The 21989-nt window shown below is 35.9% G+C and overlaps 1 protein-coding gene across 4 annotated transcripts in view; it reads right to left on the reverse strand.

The window, feature by feature from the left end:
* The window catches only part of LOC126819031 (uncharacterized), a 69272-nt gene that overhangs the window by 12530 nt on the left and 34753 nt on the right, over window positions 1-21989 (reverse strand). Inside the window, exon 1 of one of the 4 annotated variants that reach the window (XM_050546843.1) lies at window positions 11498-11582. The exons of 1 other annotated variant lie outside the window; for it this stretch is intronic. The gene's annotated coding sequence lies outside the window, so the exon portion shown is untranslated. Of the gene's footprint in view, window positions 1-4573; window positions 4759-5072; window positions 5248-11497; window positions 11583-21989 lie in introns of those variants that run through there. 2 more of the 4 variants (XM_050546840.2, XM_056100410.1) reach the window with 2 other exon arrangements.

The raw sequence follows: 21989 nt of genomic DNA on the forward strand, positions 1-21989 counted from the left end.
AAAACACCTGTAAAAATTGAACTTTGGATCTATTAGGGAAAAAGACTTAATGTTATTCAAAAACCCAAATAACGTGGTTGAGGTGTTCAAAAGCTTTTATTTCCAAATTTTGAAATTTTAAACAAAACTTCATTCTTGTGATTCATTTTACATCTTATCCAAAAGACTAATCTAAAAACTAAATGTACTTGGTTGTGCTGTTCAAAAACTTTTTATTTCCAAATTTTTAAGTGATTCAAGTGAAAATCTATTATGACTGCGAAAAACTAAAGCCTTACATGTACCTAGTACTAAAATGCTACGTCATTATAATTTGTAAACAATGAAATCCAAATATCCTTAAATCAACGTTCTTAACTCACAACACCAATTAAAGCCCTGTCTTATTTCCTCTACTTAATTAGGAGTTTCCCCAACCGTACCTCGAACGATCCGGATAAGACATACACAAGTGGGCCTAAAGAGGCACCTACCCACTTAAATCATCAAGTGGAAGTGGAAATAAGAGTAGTCAGTACAGATAAACAATATTACCTTATTGAACTCACAGCCAACTTTTACTGAGTTTGACAGATATCTTGGCAAGAAAACTAAATTACATATTGGTGTAACCACAAGCCTTATTTAATCTTAACTTCATCACTAGTTTTTATCAAGGCAAAATATAATTAGGAGAGAGAGAGAGAGAGAGAGATTAAATGGGGTTTGAATGAAATGGGGTTTAACGTCCTACTGTTCTGCTCCTATACTGGGCTAATGAAGACGGGCATACACCATACAGTGTGCTATGAGGGAAATTTTGCCCGGGCTGCGGGACTATCGCCTACTCTTATATCGAATTCCAACTGCCAAGGGATCTTTTATGTGCATTCCGATGTATACATGGGACCTCGATTTTCCGTCTCTTCCGGAGGACTAGACAGCTGGGCTTGTCAGGCCCTCTGTTCTGCACCACTGACAAGCGGAAACCACGTCAGAAGATCTGGATGAACTTTCTCGGCCAAGGCAGGGATCGAACACCCGACCTTCAGGCTAGCGAGCCAGCGTCTTAACCACCTAGCCACCGTGGCTGTCGAGAGACAGAGAGTGATGTACTTTTTTATCATTAGTTTTTATCCTATGCTTCTGTACTGACTGGGTAATTTCATCCAGTTAGCAGTTACTCTTATCAAATGGCTCTTTTACGTACACACAAATGTGTACATGGAACGTCGGGTTTTCATCCCTTGCAATAATGACAAGGGGAAACCACTCCGGAAAAGCCACATGGGCTTTCCACAGCACCCACCGGGATCGAATACAGGACCTCCAGGTCAGCCAGCCAACATCTTACTCATTGAGCCACTATGGCTCCCAATTCAGATAAAGAGCTGGCCGATCTTGCTATAATATACATCATGTACGAGTTAGATAAGGACCCTAATAATCTAACACACATGCATTAACCCATTCGGTCAACCATCCGCAGAGAGCGAAATGGGGCTTAACTCCACTTGACACAAACCAGGTCATTTCGGCACTAACATCTGGTTCAATTTTATTTCAATAATTTGATGCGCGTAGGGGTCTCTAGCAGTGGGAGGAAACCGGAGGACCCGGAGAAAAACCACAAGGTTGGACAGATGACAATACTCCGTGTCACGTACAACCGGGGAATCGAAACCCTGCCAGTTGACTCAATGACCGACCTTATGAGACAGTGCACATGTGCTAACCAATCGGCCATCCAACCAACCCAAAATGAACGATATTAGCTGACATGTGTAAATACAAACTATAAATTGAATGCGCGTAGCAGTCTTTAGCAGTGGGAGGAAACCCACGAGGTTGGACAGGCGACCTGACTCCTTGTCACATACAACCGGGAAATCGAAACCACGCCAGTTGACTCAATGACCAACCTTATGATACAGTGCATACGCGCCAACCATTTGGCCTTACAACCCCCGATCACCAAACCAACCCGAAATGAACGATTTTAGCTGACATGCGTAAATACAGACTATAAAATGCATGCGGTAGCAGTCTTTAGCAGTGGAAGGAAACCCACGAGGTTGGACAGGCGACATAACTCCTTGTCACATACAACTGGGAAATCGAAACCACCTTATGATACAGCGCATACCCGCCAACCATTTGGCCATCCAACCAAACCAAAATGAACGATATTAGCCGACATGCATAAATACAAACTATAAATTGCATTTTCAGGCATAAATACAAACTATAAATTGCATTTTCTCATTGCTTCCATAAAAAAAATATTCAATAATATAAAATCCACAGTATTCAAATATTTGCAAGCTCCAAATATTAAGATAGTTCCAGTCAGATGAACAAAAAAGCAATTTGCATTATAACTGAATCAGAATCAATAAATAGCATAATAACGTTGGAATTGAATCAGGTACACTTGAATCCCTGGATAAATGAGATTTTTGCAATGAAAAGTTTGTCAGTACAATACATCTGACTGATATTAATATAATTAGCAAGATTTTATCTAATAAAATATAGCCCATAAACATGTTCATAATAAATAAAAGGAATATTTGTGGATATGAATCAGCACTGTAGATGTAATATGATCTTAACACCTGTACCTGAAATCACAAGGTCTGTCATTGAGTAAAGGGGCTTGATTTTGATTCCCGGCTTGAACACGACAAGGACTAGGGTCGCCTGTCCAACTTCGTGGATTTTCTCTGGGTCTTCCCGTTTCTTCTCACTGCTAAAGACCCCTACGCGCAAGTGATTATTGAAATAAAATTGACCGCTCAGTCTTTGATTTTGTTTTCTTAATAAATCTGAGAGTATTTTAACATGGATTACGCCATGAAAGGGGTTAGATATTGTCCGAAAAATACAAAGGATAAACAAGGTTTTTTTAACAGTCAAATAGTTTAACAAATAAAAAAACTTCCATTAATAATTACAACTTTTTTGTCAGAAATTCTGTTACACATTTTACCCTTCATAATCTGTATACAAAATAAAGCAAAAAACATAAAGCAGCAATACAAAGCCAACTATTTACATAAGGATATTTACAAAATAGCAATACTGTACTTCATTCACATTCATTCATTCATACAATGCAATACCCATCCCCAATACTTAAATAATATCCATACAGTATGTACAAAGAGAATTGGACTCTTTCTTAAGTTAACCAAATATTATCCACAATAAGAATATGATTTGCATAATCATAGTCAAGTAAAGTATGGGTATTTACCTTTAAACCAAGCTAGATAGTCAAGTAAAGTGTGGGTATCTACCTTTAAACATGTTAGATAGTCAGGTACAGTATGGGTATCTACCTTTAAACCAATCTTAGATAGTCAGGTACTGTATGGGTATCTACCTTTAAACCAATCTTTGATAAAATATGGGTATCTACATTTAAACCATTTTAGATAGTCTGATAAGGGATGGGTATCTACCTTTAAACCAATCTTAGATAGTCAGGTAAAAGTGATGGGTATCTACATGTACCTTTAAACCATTTACTCAGGTAAAGGGTAGGTACCTTTAAAGCATTTATCCAAGTAAAGTGTTAGTATCAAACTATTTAATCTGTATCATATTATCTCTCAACTATTTCATGTTCTAAAATTACCTATTAGCATAAAATTCTTAACATCTTTTATTACCTGTATCAAATTTCCTATAAATAAAAATTACAAACAGAATTCCCGCCTTCGTCTGGGACCCAAATTCGTTCCGGACCCAAATATGTCCATGGCCTAATCTTGCCTCGTGTCATAACTCCGAAACCGGAAGTTATAGCCCATCGCCACCAGGCCTATGTTACTTCCCAGTCCGGGCTACCCCTAGACACCAAATTTCAGCCTCGGGACAGCCCTAGTGCAGTTGCCAGCTCTGAACAGACAAACGAACAGCAGTCACAAATATTAGTACAGATATAACCACTTCATTAACAGTTTAAAGATACATCATTTAAAGCAGTTAAAAACTATCACTAACAGTACATTGTCTTTGAAGAATTATAAAAGGATATAATTGGTTTTAAAGGAGCTAAACATCTTGGATTTGACTGACTGAATCAGAATGAGATAGGATGTGTTTTAATGTCAAAAAAATAGGCTGTAGCTTCCGCTGTCCAGACAAAATTTCCCCCATTCCCCCATGATGCTAGTCTTTGTCAGTCCAGTTGGTGTGTAAAAAAAGTAGGACGTTCAACCTCATTTCATCTTCAAACATCAATGGCTGAAATCTTACTGAACTTGTAGCTGCTTGTTATTTTACCTGTGTAGTGCTGATACAATTGAAATAGAGAAACTCACCACGATGAAAACCTGTGTAGAGCTGATACATTTGAAATCGAGAAACAAACCGCGATAAAGGAACAGTTTAAGACATCAACAAAAAAAAAAAGAAAGATCAAAAGTATTTTATTTTCTGACTTTGTATCATTGTCTAGACTGTATCTTTAATATAACTGTGTGATAAAAATCAAAACAAAATTTATTTCAATTCAACATCAACAAAATACAAAAACAAACACTCAAAAAAACAAACACCCAAAAATTACGAAACAAATACAAACCCTGATCTTGTAGCATATAATAAACATCGCTGTCTGATGATCAAAGTTACAAATTGTCTGGTTGTGGACCAACTTCAATACACACAAGAACTTCAGTAACAAAATCAATAGCAACTGATTGAACACAAAAAGCACTGTTCAATAAAAGTTGACCGTAGTGTCACTGTCTGGGCAAAATTTCCCACATATGCCTGTCTTCATTAACTTCACTACACACAACAACTTCAGAGATAAAAAAAAAAAAATCTATAAAACAAGACAAATAGTCTACCCTATATTTAATATTCATCAAAAATATATACAGTCTTTCTTAATCTAGCACACCCTTTTTTAAAATTATCTGTTTGTGGACCAACTTTAAATACACACTATTTCATCAGAGATAAAAAAAAAATCAATAAGTTATTGAACAACACAAATAATCTACCCTAAACAGGTTTTTCTTAAGCAGTGCTCAATGCTTAAGCATAAGCAGATAACTGATGTACTTCCCGCTTACCTGCTTGGTTCTTTTTATACACCCATGGATTAAATAGAGCATGACCTTTTGACTGACTGTTACTCTACACTGAACAAACAAAAACCCTTCAGGGAATATCATTAGTCACTCACTGGTTGCCATTGGAGTCCAAGTTGATTTATAACTAAGTTTGGCAAGTTGCCAAAACAAACGCCTTTTCTTTGTTCAGTCAGCTCACACATCCAATACAGACTGTCAGCCATCTTTTAAACCAATAAATACATAATTATTCTTCCCTTGGGATCTCTCTCGGCCAATAGTCTTATAGCGCAGGACAAAGTAACCATCCCTGTTGTCATGGTAACATGGTGGTGATCGATAGTGTTATCAGAGTTAAAAAGGGCCCTGTTTGACTGGTTAACGTGATTACATGGTCATTTTTGAAAAAGACATTTTTGTTATCCAGTTAAAAAACCCCACTTCTCTGCAGTGCGATATCACCACAGGGTCGAAGCGCACAATAAACCCAAAACACACATCCACACACAGCTGCAACATTAAACATACATTATGCAAGAGCTAAAATTTCATTAGGCCTGAAATGCTACATAAATTATTAATTAGACATTAATTAACTTATCCTGACCATATCAACCCTTTATGCGATGTATTATTAATTAGATATTAATTAACTTATCCTGACCATATCAACCCTTGATGCCATCGAATGGCTGCGATGTAAGTAGATTTAAATACGTTTTGTGGCCGATGTGGTTACTGTAAAAGGGATAATCGAAAGTTTGTTTAACATCGAAACACCGGTAGTAATGACAATCAAGGCTAGCCTACAATTGTAGCACTGATATCTAGGCTCTTTGTAATTTGACTGAAATTTTCAGCCTGTTCTCTTTTAATTATCTATATTTTATTTATTATAGTGAGAACTGTCAGCTTTTTATCTGATCTTACCTAATGCCGCGCAACATGGGCAATTTTAAAAAAGACATTTTTGTCATCCAGTTAAAAACACCACAAAACAAGAAATTAAACTTTTTGGTCGTGTAATCTATAGGTTCTGTATTTCTATGTATCTTAGCAACAAAATATGTGTAGTCATAATAAACCCATTATCTTTGTCAGTTTTTTTTCACGAAATTTTCAAAAAATAGTGTTTTTTTTAAAAGAGTGTCTGCCCTTTGTTACAGTCGATATATAGGAATCTTTGAAACTAAAGCTGTTGAGAGAGAGAGAGAAATGGGGTTTAACGTCCACTTGACACAAACCAGGTCATTTCGGGACTAACACATGGTTTAATTTTATTTCAATAATTCGTTTGCGCTAAGGGGTCTTTAGCAGTGGGAGGAAACCGGAGGACCCGGAGAAAACCCACGAGGTTGGACAGGCGATTAAAGCTATTGAGGGCAATGGTGACTCAGTTAGTAAATCGCTGGCCTACTAGCCTTGCTTTCACTGATGTCAATTGGACTATGATGTTGTTTTTTTCAGTTTAACAGATTTTGCACAGAATTCTAGACTACTTCCCTAGCTGACACAGGAGAATGATCTTACTGTCAGCGACGCCCCCTTAAAGTGGTCCCCAGGGCATTTGCCCTACCTGCCATACCGTACGTACTCCAGGCAGGGCAAGTGCCCTACTTGCCATACCGTAGGTACTCCACTAACAGGGATAGACAATACATGGTTATTAAAGTCTGACCGGTCGATGGACAGAAGAAGGCACCATTTCAATATCCCTCCTGTAACTTTTAAGAACGGGATAATAAGTTATAATTAATCCAGCATTAACCACTTCACGTGACATTTCATGAACTTGATCTACGAGCTTAACACCAAATAAACTGGGTCTCTAATCCACCCAGATCATAATGTAACATGTTTAAATGGAATGGATCGAGTTGTAACCTTTTATTAGGCAATATATTAAGCATTTTCATGTTCAACGGTTATAGCCAGACCAATATATAGAAAGAGCCCGGCCAACTGCAGTCATGGGTGGTGTTTTTATTACCCAATCTGTAAAGATGCAGGGCTTTCTTTAGGCCTTTCATGTTACATAAATTATTAATTAGACAATTATTAACATGACAAGACTATAACCCACTTTCGATGCCATCGGATCCTCAAGATTTTAACTAGATCTGGCCATTTAATGATTTAATTTTAAAAAAACGCGAGGCTAAGACTTGTATATACCAGTACCATGGTAACAATAATAAACGAAAGATGCATACATCATCTTGTCAAAACTACTAACAGTGATAACCTGGCTGAGAATAAGTAATTTGAATGAAATTTTCAATATTTTCATTTTGCATTATCTCTTTCAGAACCATTATAGCAAGAAAAGCCAGCTCTTTATCGAAATCATACATAATGTATCTTTAACTCTAATAAATCTGCATCAAAACAAAACAAGTATGAAATAACGGGTGTCAGTGAAAACAAAATATAGTGGGTCAGGAATTGTGTAAGAGTATGTAATCAAAGGGCACTAAGAACAAACAAAAAAAAAATTCCATTTTGTAATTCAATCCTATTTGAGACACTAATTGGCCACACACAGGATGAATAACAATCACTGTTTTATCATTGAGGGACGTTTCCACTAAGCTTCTCATGGCATTATCAAAATATTACTGTTTATCATTGAGGGATGTTTCCACTAGGCTTCTCTAGGCATTATCAAATTATTACTGTTTATCATTGAGGGACGTTTCCACTAGGCTTCTCGAGTCTCTATAGCTGATGAAGGCTAGAGAATTCCAATCAAACCATTGTTCAGAACACTATGGAATACAATTACTGTATTCTATTTTGTATCAAGATTTCCAGTTCATTTAATAAATGCAATTGAAACAATTTAATAGTTGGCCAGTCTCACCGTATGGCTCATATGAAGACCTTTCAAGGCTTCTTTTACATGCATGCCAATTGACACATGAATTCACGATACCCAACCTTAAATAGAAAAACAGGAAAATTTCTGTGTGTTAACAAAAATGACCGACAGTCAAAATTTTGAAGTGGAAGCCCTGATCTAGACATACTCAACGGAGTGTCAGGTCCTACGGTGTTGGATTGGATCCTTATCATGCAACGCTGGCTCCTGCTGCACCGAAAAGTTCAAGCTGGAGTTTATCCTTCAATAGAAGTCCTGTACTCATTTGTCCCTATATGAACAATCAACTTACTAGTGAGAGTGAGCTAAACTAAACCTCGCAAATAATCCAAAATGACAGCGATTTCATTTAATCAATTTGCAACAGACTGTCAAAAATTTTTAACAGTCAAATAAAATCAATCCATACTAATATTTGTGACTGTGGTTTATATGTTTGATTTATAGAGATAGCTCAGCCCGGGCAGAACAATATAGGCCTGGTGGCGATGGCTTACCGGTTTCTGAGTTAGGCTACTTCCGGTTCATGGTTATACCCATGGTACATCGCATCAACCGCTAGTATAAAAAAAACAACAACACTGTGTTACAATAGTTTAACCCCTTTTAACACTTGGTACTAGTGCTGGGTATTGCGACTGCAGTTGCGATACAATACGTATTGCGATTTGGCTATGATACGATTCGTATCGCGATTCATATCCAGGGGCCTGTTTTACAAATTTTAACTTAAGATAAAATCCAAATTTTAGTAGATACTTCAATTTTGCTTGGATAAGCACTAAAATCAGTCTAATATTATCCAATCAAATTACACTAAAATTTGGATTTTATCTTAGTTAAAATTTGGTGAAACAGACCCCAGGTCAATATTTACCAAGAAAACAACAAGATAAATAAATAACTGATATCTTTATTAAAACCTGGAAACAAAAATTGTTATTACTGTTCAGTCAATTTAAGGACTAAAACTATTTAAGATTGTATCTATTGATAATGTGTGCTTTAAATTGACTTTTTGATATACAAATTATATTTATAGCACTGCTTTCATGAGTTAACAGTGACCTTAAACACTGTGTATAAATTTAAACTCAATCGGATATTAACTTTAGCCTCTAGAGCGTCCACAAGATTTTTCAAAGTGATCAAGGGCCATAACTCTGGCAGTAATTATCGGAAATCGCTGAAAATCAATAGGCTTCTTCGTCTAATGACCTTAAACAATGTGTATAAATCTAAAGTCAATCGGATATTAACTTTAGCCTCTAGAGCATTTACAAGATTTTTCAAAGTGATCAAGGGCCATAACTCTGGCAGTAATTATCGAAAATCAATGAAAATGAATAAACTTCTTCGTCTCATGACCTTAAACACTGTGTATAAATTTAAACTCAATCGGATATTAACTTTTGCTTCTAGAGCGTCCACAAGATTTTTCAAAGTGATCAAGGGCCATAACTATGGCAGTAATTATCGGAAATCGCGTCCACAAGATTTTTCAAAGTGATCAAGGGCCATAACTCTGGCAGTAATTATCGGAAATCGCTGAAAATCAATAGGCTTCTTCGTCTAATGACCTTAAACAATGTGTATAAATCTAAAGTCAATCGGATATTAACTTTAGCCTCTAGAGCATTTACAAGATTTTTCAAAGTGATCAAGGGCCATAACTCTGGCAGTAATTATCGAAAATCGCTGAAAATGAATAAACTTCTTCGTCTCATGACCTTAAACACTGTGTATAAATTTAAACTCAATCGGATATTAACTTTTGCCTCTAGAGCGTCCACAAGATTTTTCAAAGTGATCAAGGGCCATAACTCTGGCAGTAATTATCGGAAATCGCTGAAAATCAATAGGCTTCTTCGTCTCATGACCTTAAACACTGTGTATAAATTTGAAGTCAATCGGATATTAACTTTAGCCTCTAGAGCGTCCACAAGATTTTTCAAAGTGATCAAGGGCCATAACTCTGGCAGTAATTATCGGAAATCGCTGAAAATCAATAGGCTTCTTCGTCTCATGACCTTAAACACTGTGTATAAATTTGAAGTCAATCGGATATTAACTTTAGCCTCTAGAGCGTCCACAAGCGACGGACGGACGAAATATCGTGTCAGCACTACTTGGTACATTAGAGAAAAATGATATATTAAAATAACAGTAAAGACGAAAATAGTCTGAAACTGCTGTGCATGTGACGGTTTTGGGTTTGGAGCGGTCTAACAAGAAAGACGAAAACAGTCTGAAACCGCTGTGCACGTGACGGTGTTGGGTTGGAGCAGTCTAACCAGTAAAGACGAAAACAGTCCAAAACCGCTGTGCGCGTGACGATGTGGGTTTGGAGCGGTCTAACCAGAAAGACCGAAAAAGCTGTGCACACGACAGTGTGGGTTTGGAACAGTCTAACCAGAAAGACGAAAACAGTCTGAAACCGCTGTGCACGTGATGGTGTCAGTTTGGGGATGTCTAACCAGAAAGACGAAAACAGTCTGAAACCGCTGTGCACGTGATGGTGTCAGTTTGGGGATGTCTAACCAGAAAGACGTAAATAGTCTGAAACCGCTGTACATGTGGACTGTGTGGGGTTGGAACGGTCTAACCAGAAAGACGAAAACAGTCTGAAACCGCTGTGCACGTGATGGTGTCAGTTTGGGGAGGTCTAAATACATGTAAATATTGACTATCCCACCCAGTACCTTAATGAAATTTTGAGAAAAGTGAATAGCTTTCCATATTCTAAATATTATAAGATCATTTACAAGGTCTTTCGGGCACCACAGCTGTGCACATGACGGTGTGGTTTAGAGCAGTGTAAGTCAGTGCTAAAGAAATTTAGAACAAAAGTATATATCAGTTATCAATATTATTATGAATACAACATTCCTGTTAAAAGTTATATTATGTAAGAGCTAAATCTGCCTATTGCAGGTCTTTATTTTGGTTTCAAATGCTATATAAACTATCAATTAGACATTTATTCATATGACAAGCCTAAAATCACTCTCTAGACCATAGAATGGCTGAGATTTAAATGGATTAGGACACCACGGCCATTTAAGAGTTTAACGATAAAATGGATACAATTATAAACAATCTATGCTAGATCTTGTCAAATATTCATTATAACTTCGTTCTGAATAAACTGACTGACTGAAATTTTCAACATATTCTTTTTTCATTATCTATTTTTTATAACTATTTTAGCAAGCACGACCAGCTCTTTATCTAAATTTCTCATAGTTATTTGGAAGAAATGTTTCTCCAGTTAATTAGAGAACTATACACATGTAATAAGTGCTGCAGGAGAACTGCACCACATACAAGCTGAAACCAAGAAAAACAATTAAGGACAATACACAACATGTGACAATAAACAACAAAAAAAGAGTTTAAATCACGTGATTTGATCCCAATATAATACCTAAACTTCTCGATCACAAACTGAAACCAAGAAAAAAACTTAAGGACAATACACAACATGTGACAATAAACAACAAAAAAAAAGTTTAAATCATGTGATTGGATCCCAATATAATACCTAAACTTCTCAATCCACCTCCTGTTCTTTATTTCATACCTAAACAATACCACTTGTGAACTGTGAACTTTTTCTCTTTTTCCCCATGGAAACCACCTTTAACATCAATGGCTTCTATAGTTTTAATTTACACAAGTTTAACAGGGATTACATTTATAGTCTGTTTCAAAATAACAGATTAATCAAATTTTCTAGAACCATTCTGAACCTTGGTTATCATGTAGCTATATAAATCTGGGCCCTGTTTCACTGGATTTTAACTAAGATAAAATTCAAATTTTAGTAATTTGATTGGATAATATTAAATTCATTTTAGTGCTTAGCCAAACAAAATTGAAGTATCTACTAAAATTTGGATTTTATCTTTAGTTAAAAATTCGTGAAACACCCCCCTCTTATTAAAAGATAAAACAGTCCAGACATTTATTTCATTCAGTGGTATAACCCATAACAATGAGAGCCTTTAGCCATTTTCCACATACCACTCATGTTACATTCTAAGTCTTTTGATGTTAAGTTACAAATTGAGACAACATTTTAGAAACTGACTATAGTTTCAAAGCTATAATTGTCCTCTGGATGAAAGCAGGCCTGTTTGCTAAACTGTTTTAATAACCACTGGTAGAAATCCCATTCTACTTTATATTTTCAATATAAAAACTAAATTAAGAACATGATCGATGACATCAACAGTTTCCTAATTAGTATAATTATGGTCAACTTAATTTCTAAACACACCCATCATGCTTCATTGGCTATTTTCACTCCAATACAGCCTACAGCTTATAAACAAAAGGTCCAGGAGTTTTAACCATTTCAGTGGTGTATATATAACAAATTTTAAAAAGTTATCTTGTTTGTTTGGCATATAACACTGTAACCAAGGTATCGTTTAATCTTGTGTATCTAGCACTAATTTCTTTCACATTCGTTTAATATCCAATCTTTGTTTAAAAATTTGTAAAAACTGTTTAAAATCATCATAAATCGTTTAATTTGTACTTCTGTCCAGTTTAAAGCTGACCATTCAATTTTGATAATGAGTGTCCAATTTACAAGTGTTTAATTTCTCAATCATTGTTAAAAAATAAACAACCTAATTGATTAATGATGTATAATGATTAATTTTTGAACAGTGATCAGGAAATTAAATACTTGTAAATTGGACACTCATTATCAAAATTAATCAGTCAGCTTTAAACTGGACACATGTACAAATTAGATTATTTTGGTGATTTTAAACGATTTTTACGAATTTTTAAACAAAGATTTGATATTAAACGAATGTGAAAGAAATTAGTGCTAGATAGGCTACACAAGATTAAACAATACCTGGGTTACAGTGTAAACAATCCTGGAGATCTGGAAATAAGGCATCTGTTACTGACATATCAACCACAAATTCAGGCTTTGTTAGGCACCAACCCTAATTTTTTTTTTTTTTTTTTCCAGATTTTAAGGAGCTAAATCTGCCTAGTTACAGGGTCTTTGTTTTGGCTTCAAATGTTTTATTAAATATTAATTAGGCATTTATTCACATCATAGTCTCTTACATTGTCTTGATCTGTCAAATGCATGCAGATTCAATCTGGTTAAAACACAAATCCTATTTCGTTTCATTTTTATAGTTCAAAATTTCATTTTACTTGTCTTTACTACACTTGGATCTGGAAGAGTTGTTATTTAACTCGTGTTCTGAATGGTGTCAGGCATAAGCCAATGAAACGGTCTCTCACGGCGAGCTTTAGGCATGTTTTGCACTGAACTGTGGGTAATCAACTAGTAACATCAATGCTGATTGGTTAATCAAATGTCTGACGTCATAGGGTCATAAGTCGGTCTTTTGACCCCTGACGTGACCTATCGTTATAACTGGTCAGATCTTCATGTAGTAGAGGCCATCGAAAGTATAAAAAAATGAAACGAAATATAGATCTGTATAGTAATCAGATTGCTTAGTTAACTAGCAGTGAATCTTAAAGAAATCATGTACAGTAGAATCTGTATTAACCCTGTAGAGCCCAAACATAGAATGGTCACGGGAAAAAAATATTACATGGTGGGTTTTAAGACCGGGGGCGTCAACTAAATACCTTATACATAATTTTTTGATGGGCCACCATTTTTAACCATATTTGGCAATGTTGCATATTTGCAACAGCGGTTTATTGAGGGTACAATTCAGACGAGGTATAACATGGGGAAACCCCCAAATCAAGAAAACAGAATTGATATGAAATAATATTCTTTAATAGAAAGTTGAAAAATGAATGATAGAGATAGAGATAAATGGGGTTTAACGTCCACTCGACACAAACTAGGTCATTTCGGGACTAACATATGGTTTTTAATTCTATTTCAATAATTTGCCTGCGCGTAGGGGTCTTTAGCACAAACTAGGTCATTTCGGGACTAACATATGGTTTTTAATTCTATTTCAATAATTCGCTTGCGCGTAGGGGTCTTTAGCAGTGGGAGGAAACCAGAGACCCTACTCCTTGTCACGTACAACCGGGGATTCGAAACCACGCCAGTTGACTCAATGACAGGCTGTATGATACAGCACACACATGCTAACCATTCGGCCATCCAACCCCCCTGTGAAAGAAACAAAATATGTCAATAACTAAATTCAATCATTCCATTTTGGATATCCCATAAAAGAGTTATTTCCCCTTATTTTGCCTTCACTAAACCCCAATGTTGCATATTTGCAACAACATTAAAAACGATTCTAAAGTAAAAATAATTCTATGAAATACGGAACAATTTAGTATTGTAGTTACACCCTAATATGTACCCATAAAAATAAGATATATGACAAGTTCAGCACTCTCCTGGTATTTGTACAGTAAGGGTCCAAAGATGAGGCAGTGACACAGCGTGACTTTACGTGGGGTCCGCCATATTGAGAGGCCTAGTTCACATAGTGGCTGATAGATGGAAACACTGTATGTTGCAGCTATGCAACACTGGGTTATAAGGGTTGCAATGGATATTACGGAAAAATGTGTTTTCAATTTGAGTTTCTGCACTTACCAATCAGATATATGTTGTACATATGCAACAAGGGGCGCTACACCGAAGGGAACTTTCATGACTGACCACTTAACAGTAATGGCTTTTTAATACAATCTAAGTAAATTTAACACTTGGATGCATTGGGAGCAAACATCAATACTTGTCTTGGAAAATTTGCCCATCCCTGAAACTTGCGTGGAACAAACTTCTGTAAACTTGTCATTTTGTACCAACATTGATACTACTATCTACCATTGTGATGTATTCCATAATATTTATCCATTTTTGTGAAGTAAATCCATGAATTAATTTTATTTGATCAAAAAAGCACATTTGTCACCAATTTCCAGTGGGTGTAACTCTGTATGTAATATAGGAGGCGCTAAAACGCTTGTTTAGCAACAAAGTGGCAATGTAAAATAGATACTAGATGATCGTGACAAAACTCGGCTTTGACGGTACTTTTAGTTTATTTAATCAGTATCAAATAATGTTTTGTTATGTGTGAAAACAATGATCAGGGTTTGTCATTTAATAAAAGAAAAGATTAATTAACAGATAATCCCGAGTTCATTGTTATTTTCGCAGTTCTTTTTACCTGATCAGTGGGGGTCCAGATAATTAACTATTAATCACGGGATTAGCGGAGGTGCTACAAAGTACAAGATGAGAAGAAGGTAGGGGCTTATCATTGAACAAGGCCATTGAACAATGGCTATTGAATGGGCGATGTTTTGTTAAATTTATTAGTAAAATAGTGACAGCTGGCCGCGCTAGAGGAGTGACTGTTGAGTCAGTTGATTAAAGAGATGAAACAATAAAATATCTACGGCGGTGGGGGGGAATTTATCGTGACCACAAACAAGAATAAGTCACTGAATAGGAGTGGCTGCTCATACAGATTCTACTGTATGCTTACCAATATGAACATCCTACCGCAATTAGTCAAATGAAGACATATGGGAATTAAATATGAAAATAGCGAGGACCACCTAATTTTTTGTATTAATCATAAACATTATTCAGAACAAAATATGCTACATAACTTAAAAAATATTTCAAGTCCATTAAAAGGAATGGAAGCTTATTGATTTTATTTCCTGAAGCAAAGACTTGGACACCTAATTCTGAACTCTGTTAACCCTAACTAAAAGTGTCCGCTGTGGGAATTTTGGAATAGCATCCCTGACCCAGGGTTCGATTAAGCCTGCAAGGTGCCCTTGCTGAAAATGTCACGGGGGTCCCTTTCATCAACAGCGAAATGGTGCATAAGTGGTCACTGTCCTTTAAATGTAATTGGTATGTCAGTATGGTAGATTTATTCGTCACAAATATACAGGTAACCTATACAGTCCATAGACCAGCTCCAGAAAAGGGGCTAAATTTTGGATGTTTGTGTTGTGTCCACTTTACTGACATTTAATTGGCTGGTATGCTAATCTAAACAACATGTCCGACTTGATAGCATTATTACCCTTATATGTTGCCAACTATAAACCTGCCTGCTATTGGGAGTATCAAATGACATCATTTATTATAATCGGTATCATTTCTGGGGAATCAGTTGTTTATTTATTCCAAAAACCAAGTTTTATCATTAAAAAGAATAGTAGTGGATGCCAGAATAAAGAATTGACATCTTTCAATAACGGTGAGCTATTTATAATTATAATTATATTCTTTCTGAAAACAGAACATATGTAATGTAGTGTAATTGGATAAGGATTTGCATGTTTAAGAGAGAGAGAGAGAAATAGGGTTTAACGTCCACTAGACACAAACTAGGTCATTTCGGGACTAACATATGGTTTAATTTTATTTACATAATTCGCTTGCGCGTAGGGGTCTTTAGCAGTGGGAGGAAACCGGAGTTGCATGTTTAAACCAGAGACAAAGGACATGTACTGTAGTATTGTGTATTTTCGTACAGAATTTGCAAAATAGAACGTAATCAATCTGATTAAAATACAGATCTATATTTTGTTTCGCTTTTTTATACTTTCGATGGCCTATACTACATGAAAATCTGACGGTTTGTACTGGAAGGTTGCGTCCAGGGTCGTACGAGCGGCTTTTGACCCTATGATGTCAGACATTGATTAATCAATCAGCATTGACGTTTATAGTGGTTGACCCACAGAACTCACCGTACCAGGCCTTTCATTGGCTAATCCCTTACTTCAACCAGAACACCGGTAATATAACAAGTCTTCCACCTCCCAGTAAATAATAATAATAATCGTTTTCTATAGCGCTGAACATTCAGTCAGTCTGACTGCTCTGTGGCGCTTTGTAGTGTAGTAAAGACAAGTAAAATGAAATGTTGAACTATAAAAAACAAATCGAAATAGGATCTGTGTTTTAATCAGACTGGAACGTAACAATCAAAATCATAAAATTAAAAATTATATGCCATATACAAAAAAAAAAAAAAATTTAGAACTGATTTAGGAGTCCCTTCCATATAGGGGCCGCAATTGCAGCCCCAGTAAGCCTCCCATGCCCTAAACTTACCTGTACATCTATTTTCTAGAGACTAGAGGAATAAAGTTTAACACAGATGTATCTAACCTTGACACCTCATTTCAAAAGGTAACATGGTTGGGTTACTCTCAATACAGATGCAGTATTTATTTCAAAATGTAATAAAAGGGTTCTACCCAGTTGACCTAATATTTTTCTTCATGATAGATTTGCTTCAATGAATTTGAGCAATCTGATAGGAATATTGCCTATTCAGAAATGACACTGTTTAATGTACATGTGTAATGGTTATGTTTGGTGTAATGAGTTATGTGGTGAGTTATGGTTGATGTAATGAGTTATGTGGTGAGTTATGATTGATGTAATGAGTTATGTGGTGAGTTATGTAGTGAGTTATGTGGTGTGGTGAGGCTCTGTAAAGAGCTATGTGGTGAGTTATGGTTGATGTAATGAGTTATGTGGTGAGTTATGTAGTGAGTTCTGTGGTGTGGTAAAGCTCTGTAAAGAGCTATGTGGTGAATTCTGTAAAGAGCTATGTTGTGAGTTCTGTAATGAGTTATGTGGTGAGTTCTGTAATGAGCGATGTTGTGAGTTCTGTAATGAGTTATGTGGTGAGTTCTGTAATGAGTTATGTGGTGAGTTCTCTAAAGAGTATGTAATGAGTTCAGTGGTGATTAATGTAGCATGGAATGAGTTACTGAATGGCTAAAAAGTTATGTGGCGAGTTCTGTAATGAGTTGACTTCTATATTCTTCATACTTTATCATATATAATATATACGTATATATACATTTACAAACAAAAAGATAATACGGTAACTATAAGATAACACCCTAAGGCCATGGGTTTGTACGGAGAGATAGGCACAGTACACAATATCCAAGAATCAATACATCGGTAGACTTGTGACTGTTTATCACTTCTGTCAGGGTCCTAACTACTCCTTGCTCTCTAACTTACAATAATCAGGTCTTCACAATAATTTTATAATCCTTAATAGATCAATATCTAATGGATTAATCGTACAATATAATTACAAAGTTGACATTGATTAAAGGGGAGAGAGAGAGAAATGGGGTTTAACGTCCACTCGACACAAACTAGGTCATTTCGGGACTAACATATGGTTTAATTTTATTTACATAATTCGCTTGCGCGTAGGGGTCTTTAGCAGTGGGAGGAAACCGAAGGACCCGAAGAAAACCCACGAGGTTGGACAGGCGACCCTACTCCTTGCCACGTACAACCGGGGATTCGAAACCACGCCAGTCAACTCAATGACAGACTTTATGATACAGCGCGCGCACGCTAACCATTCAGCCATCCAACCCCCCATTGATTAAAGGGGCATTATGGGAGATTGTTAACAGTTCTCGCTATAGTAGATAACATAAATAGAATATGCTGAAAATTTCACTCTGAGCCGAGATATTAGCTTTTGAATTTTAGGCTAGCCTTGATCATCATTACTTAAGTAGGTATCCTAAAAAACAAAGTTTCGATTATCCATTTTCACGTTTAATTATTTTTCAAAAATTGCATTTCAATCCGCTAAATATCGCAGGCTAGCAATGACATCTAGAGTTGATTATGGCCTGGACAAGTCAATTAATGTCTAATTAATAATTTAGATAACATTTCAAGTCTAATGAAAAAAATGCAATAAGCAGATTTAGCTCTTGCATAATGTATGTTTAGGCTTATTTGTAATATGATTTAATTCTTAATTTGACATTGTTCCGGCGTGGTTCCCCCTTGTCAGTGATGCAGGACGGAGGGCCTGACAAGGACAGCTGTCTAGTCCTTCGGATGAGACGAAAAACCGAGGTCCCGTGTATACATTGGAATGCACGTAAAAGTTCCCTTGGCAGTTGGAATTCGATATAAGTGTAGGCAATAGTGCCGCTGCCCGGGCAAAATTTCCCTCATAGCACACTGTATGGCGTATGCCCGTCTTCATTAGCCCAGGTTAGGAGCAGAACAGTAGGACGTTAAACCCCATTTCATTTCATTTCATTTTAATTTGACATTGATTAGGATTCAGACTAAATGTAGTAATTATGTCTTTAACTGATTATTTGTTCCACATATTGTAGAGAAGTCATATCTCACACACTGATATTGAATGAGTGATAGGTTTATATATAAGAACAGTGGTAATTTGGTAAACATTAAATATTCTGGGTTAATAAAAAATAACACGTTTGACACTCCTGGTGGAAAGTTTCTACTGTCTATAACTTAGGGTGGTTCTTGATGTCATTAGGTTTAGTAGCCAATCATCATAATTAATTACGTAATATTTGACCAATTGAATAATTCATATCAAATCTTTAGGCATATATAACGAGCGGAATTTGCGCTCTGGGGTAGACACACATTGCTTCTTGAAAGAAAAGGTACCTTGTAGATTCGTTGGGAGATAACATTGAGGTTTAAGAGACACCATCTGAATTCAGAAAGCCCCTATAGGGCCCCTATAGGTCGTAGGGGAGAGAGAGAGAGAGAGAGAGAGAGAGAGATGGGGTTTAACGTCCACTTTACACAAACTAGATCATTTCGTGACTAACATATGGTTAATTTTATTTCAATAATTCGCTTGCGCGCAGGGGTCTTTAGCAGTGGGAGGAAACTGGAGGCCACGGAGAAAACCCACGAGGTTGAAGGTTGGAGAGAACGACATGTTAACTTTAAGTATTGTAATGTAACCTATGTATCCAGTGCTTGACATAAAATGTAGAAACAAACTGTTGCTTTGTTTTTCCTGTGTGAAACCATAATCTGAGTGATCTGAAGAAAATACACAATGTGAAAAGGAGTCCTAGCCAAAAGAAGAGAATTATAAATATAACCAGAGACAAGGCTAACAACATATGTAGCAGAAGAGGGTATGTGGGGAGTTTTTGTTTTTTCAAGGTGGCTTTTCACATCTAACTAGCGACACATATCACTACATAATCTGTATTGACTTGGACCTCCATTTAACTATGATCTTATTCTTAATTTAGATTCTACCTAGCCCCAAGTTCACAAACCATTCTCAGACTTAAGAATTTACTCAACTTTCATTCACGGTTTATGAGAAATAACTTTAATCAAGAAACTTGCACATAGTTTTTTTTTGATGTATTTGATACATTAAAACAACAAAAGTAATATAAGATAGGTTGCCAGGCAACTAGACATACGCCCTAAGCAGCAATATCGTCCGAGCGGTCGACAAGAGTTGTCGTTTATTTGTTCTTTTGTAGGTAATTAGGGGGCATTTAATAGACAATTTCATACAGATGACATTATAATTTTCGTCGTTTGAGGGTTCACAAGGTTCTAAAAACTAAAACAAGGGCTGCAACTCTGGAAGTAATTCGACAGACTTTTTTGTTTTACTAATTCAAATAATACATATAAATTTCATACAGATCGGATGATAACTTTTGTCGTTCGAATGTTCACAAGGTTCAACAAAGTAAAACAAGGGCCATAACTCTAGAAGTAATTGACAAAAATTGCTGACATTCAATAGGTTTCTTCATTTCACTAATTTAAATGATGCATATGAATTTCATACAGATTGGGTGATAACTTTTGTCGTTCAAGCGTTCACAAGATTCAACAATGTGAAACAAGGGCCATAACTCTAGATGTAATTAACGGAAATTTGCTTAAACTCAATAGGCTTGTAAGTTTTACTAATTTAAACGATACCTATAAATTTCATACAGATCAGATAATAACTTTTTTGGTTAAAGCATTCACAAGGTACAACAAAGTGAAAAATGGGCCATTACTCAGGGTGTAATAAACGGAAATTGTTGAAATTCAATAGGCATCCTAGTTGCACTAATTTAAATGATCCATATCAATTTCAAACAGATTGGATAATAACTGTTGTCATTAGAGCGTTCATAAGAATCAACAAAGTGAAACAAGGGCCATAACTCTAGATATAATTACAGAAATTGCTGAAATTCAATAAGCTTCTTTGTTTTACTAATCTAAATGACGCATATAAATTTCATACAGATCGGATAATAACTTTTGTCGTTAGAGCATAAACAAGGTACAACAAAATGAAACAAGGACCATAACTCACAGCGTTATTAAAGGAAATTGCTGAAATTCAATAGGATTCTTCGTTTCACTAATTTAAATGATGCATATCAATTTCAAACAGATCGGATGATAACTGTTGTCATTAGAGCGTTCAGAAGATTGAACAAAGTGAAAAAAGGGCCATAACTCTAGATGTAATTAATGGAAATTGCTGAAATTCAATAGGCTTCTTTGTTTTACTAATTTAAATGATGCATATAAATTTCATACAGATCGGTTGATAACTTTTGTTGTTAGAGCGTTCACAAGAAGCAACAAAATGAAACAAGGGCCATAACTCTAGATGTAATTAACGGAAATTGCTGAAATTCAATAAGCTTCTTTGTTTTACTAATCTAAATGATGCATATAAATTTCATACAGATCGGATAATAACTTTTGTCGTTAGAGCATTCACAAGGTACAACAAATTGAAACAAGGGCCATAACTCACAGCGTAATTAACGGAAATTGCTCAAATTCAATAGGCTTCCTCATTTCACTAATTTAAATGATGCATATCAATTTCAAACAGATCGATGATAACTGTTGTCATTAGAGCGTTCACAAGATTCAACAAAGTGAAATTCAATAGGCTTCTATGTTTTACTAATCTAAATGATGCATATAAATTTCATACAGATCGGTTGATAACTTTTGTCGTTAGAGCATTCACAAGGTGCAACAAAGTGAAACAAAGGCCATAACTCCAGACGAAATTAACAGAAGTTATTGAAATTAAATAGGCTTCTTCATCTCACTAATGCAAACAACATATATCAATTTCAAAACAATCAGATGATAAATGTAGTCTGTAGAGTGTTCACAAGAAAGTGTGGACGACGGACGGACGGAACGACAGACGGACGGACGGGGGCGACGGCAATATACGACC

Source organism: Patella vulgata, chromosome 4 (genome assembly GCF_932274485.2).
Source record: "Patella vulgata chromosome 4, xgPatVulg1.2, whole genome shotgun sequence".
Taxonomy (NCBI): Eukaryota; Metazoa; Mollusca; class Gastropoda; family Patellidae; genus Patella; species Patella vulgata.